We start from the raw sequence: 3,906 nt of genomic DNA on the forward strand, positions 1-3,906 counted from the left end.
CTCTGACCACAATAACAAACAGGAAAACCACGCAATGGGACACACACGCACAATGATACTGTGGCTGAGCTAACCTTGATGATGGTTAAAGAGTGGCCTGTACTGCAGCAGAAGATCGGATATGAGTTTGAGGTTTCCAAACGGAGAACAGCAGGATCCCATTGGACCAATAAAAGTCACTCAATTACAGCTGTAAAATACATGCAGAATATTGATTCATGCTGTTTTAACTTTTTCCCAACCAATACCAAATTTTTTGGGCGATAGCGCAGATGAAAAACAATAAAAAAATCTTATATATCAATATGTTTTTACTGTAATGCTCATGTTACAAGATATTTCTGCTGATGTGTTGAGAGCTAAGGGCCTTCTCTTTGCTAGAAGAGTTGCACATATATTTATATTTATGTAAATTTTTTTTGAAGAATTAAGGTGAAACATTTGAATAAAAAAATCAATTAAAGGAAGATTATTACTTATAAGACAGATGGCCAATCTATTTATAGAACTAACTGTTATTAAGACAGTTTCTTTGAAGAACTTCAAGAACAGAAAATGAAAAATCTGCATTTTTAAAACTATTTTAAAATGTGTCTCTCTTAGTTAATAATAACTACGGTACTGATATACAGTGCAACTGTGGACACTTTAAGTCTGGTCTTTAAGTGAGTATAATATTCAGTATTCCTTCTGAAACTGTTTTGAACTTGCATTTATTTCCTGAAATAAAATAAATAATTTGAGTAAAAACTCCCACTACAGAGTTACTCAGTCAGTGGGAAACTGGTGGTTGTCAGAATTTCCAACCATGCAAGGTGACATCCATCAGTTTGATTTCCAGTGACGGAGGAAAAAAGGAGGATCTGAAAAGGAGAACATGCCCCAAAGAGCAGAGCAGGGCCAGGGCAGAGTAGGGGGGATAAAAGGAGGGAGAGAGCGCTTCCTTTGGTGCGTTTTCCCCCGAGGGCAAAGAGGAGGAGAGGGTCTGCTCCCCTGACAGATCTGAAGATGTCCTGTTTTGCTTTTCCTCAGCTCTCCCTCTTCCTGCAGGAAGCAACATCACGCTGGGCACCAAAGACTTGGCAAGTTTTGGTACTGATGTGTGTTGTCTGCATATGTGATGGAACAATAATGGATGGTCGTGCAGATGTGCAAAAAAGGTCAAGAGTTATTGACATGAGATGCTGAAGAAGTAGTTAAGCCTTTGTATTTATATCTGTGTCGGAAGACTTTAATATCATTACCGCATAAAAAGAAAACTATCAAGACAATTTACATAGGGACTGTGCAGCTACAACTCAAACACAGGACTATGGATGTAAAATTTTTATTTACAGCATGTTTTTAAATGTGATAAGCTGACATTACAGCTGAAGTTTTAGAAAAAAATGTAAAAATAAATCCAGCATATTTCTCAGCAATAGTTTGCTTCTATTAGCCTGGTATGTAAAACTTTCATCTGGTGCCGATTAGCACTCATTACTGGATGTAGAATAATACTACAACACTGGAAAACCAAAGGGGATATATCCTTCAAGGAATGGATGGAGGAAATAGCCAAAGTCGCCTCTTATGAAAGACTGGGCTTTAAGATGATAGGTAGATTAGATATCTATACAAAAATATGGGGCCCCTTTATGGCAGTGACCTGAAGAACTGAAGAGCTCCACCCTTACAAACAACTTAAAATATGTTAAAACACAAAAATGTAGTGGTGTATAAATATAATATGTTGTATCCTTAGATGTGTAAGATAGCTGGCATACTGTGTAATTTGCCGTGGTGACCTCTGGTTACTGAACTTATTATGTTTGAATTCAGAGAGATTTTCGGAGATACCCACTCTCTAATGTTTCTGGAGTCGAGCTGAAGAATAGCTGCATAATGTATACACCATGGAGGATGCCCTACCTCCGAGCTGTTCCCTTTGTCCGTCTTTTCTGTCATTGTCTTGTCTTGTATAGTGTGTAGCCTGCTGTGGAAACTTTATATTTTATTTTATTTTCTGACATGAAATGCATTTAGCAGGCGGTGTTGTTTTATATATATGTTTTCTGTCTCTGAAAATCAATAAAAAGAGAATTCAAAAAAAAAAAAAGTAAAACTTTCATCTAAAATGCTGACATGCCCTGTAACTTCTACAGCCATCCGCCAGATATCCCCGCTTTTTAAAATATATACGAAGATGAAGAAGTTGAACTGACAGTTGAAGTGGAAATTCAACGAGAAGCTTAATGTTAATGGTGAAAGCACTTAAAGGAGTAGAGGTGTTATTAAGTATCACAGGAGGCGGAGGGAGCCGCCACTGGACAAGGAGCCGGTCGTCAATCCTAATGTCGTCAGGATAGTAAAGAAAAAGATAACCATACACACTCCCGACCCGTTATGGTCAGTAATATACGAGGGAAAAAGCAGTGGAAGTGCCAGTAAACATGCAGCAACTAAAAAATATTTCTCTGCAGTGAAATAATTCCTCCAAAAGAATTTCATGTTTGATATTTGAATTATGAGGTCATGTTCGAACAAGTGATGAAGTTTGGGATACAACAATCTGTATGCATTACAGTACATGCAGCGCACACTTTCATACAGTACAAATGTCATTCATAAAAACTGAGGATGGTGATAGCAACCACTCACACACAAACTGCGACTTGCATTCTCATGTCTTTCCACACTTTTATAATTCACACTGACATCATCACAGAGTCTACACACCCAGTGTAGACTCTGTGGCCGCGGGTCTCCCAGGATGCACTCAGGCTCTTTAAAGGCTCTCTCCAGGGCCACTCTTTCTCTTCCTCTTACTTTCTGTCTCAATAAGCCACATTTCTCTTCTCTTCTCTGCTCTCCTCTGACCATTTGTTCACACTGGCTGCCCCTGTACATGTGTTTTCCTCTCATTCTTAGTGAGAGACTTTATCTCTGGATCAGATAAGGCTTCGGTACTGGTCTTAAACCTTCAACAGATCTGTCCAAACACATGAGCTCATGTCAGAGCGCCGCTGCCGCCTGTTAACTCCATGATCTAATATAGAGTCCATGTGTTTGTCCTTCTTGCTGCGTGGAAGTGTGGTGAGCTCTTTTTTTGACTCCGTCTCAATTTCCTTATCGTTTTCTCCTCCAGTGATTTCCTTTTTGCTATCCTGACACTAAATTCTGATGTTTGTGTGATTTCTTTTATTTCTGTCTTGCTTCTTTTTTTTTTTTTTTTGCCCATGTGTCTCCACCAGCTATGGCTGTAACAGCTTGAGTTTGATCATGTTAACACTATCAGACGAGGAGATCTCAAACACAGGGCGTCGTCAAGACAACAAAGCTGAAGCCACACAGGCAGAGCTGGGCCCGGCCTGCATGATGATCTATTTGGTAACCTGTGTAAGGTTTCAGGTAAGGAACTGGGTGAGCAAAAGGTTGTGAAAGTGTATGTGTGTGTGTTTCAGAGTCTAGTACAAAGAGAACAATGGTTGGGTATGTGATTTCTGTGTCTGCACATGTATTTCATCACTCTGTGTGGCTGTTTGGTGACTGGCTTGTGTCTGTGTGTGTATATTACATCCCTGCAGGGAGGGGAGGGGTTGCATTAGGAGGGGGCTAAGGTTACCCCCCGATAGAGGCAGTGAGGGGTCATCCCGCGGCGGGACACTATTCAGGGGCGACCCGGCCGCCCCTTGTGGCCCCCCGAGCAGACGGGACTTCTGAAGAGAGAAGAGGAAGGACCAGAGGAGAGTACCCCGGAGAACAGGACCCCCGGTCTGCCCCCAGACCCCGGACCCCAGCCCCGTCAGGGCCCGACCTAGGTCCAATGTGTTCTCAATCAGGAGAAACACAAACAATACTTTTATTAAAGAAAGGAGACTGCTGAGACCAGCCGCACACGCAGACACAGAAAGAGAAACACACAAG

The sequence above is a fragment of the Odontesthes bonariensis genome, chromosome 9, assembly GCF_027942865.1.
Source record: "Odontesthes bonariensis isolate fOdoBon6 chromosome 9, fOdoBon6.hap1, whole genome shotgun sequence".
NCBI lineage: Eukaryota > Metazoa > Chordata > Actinopteri > Atheriniformes > Atherinopsidae > Odontesthes > Odontesthes bonariensis.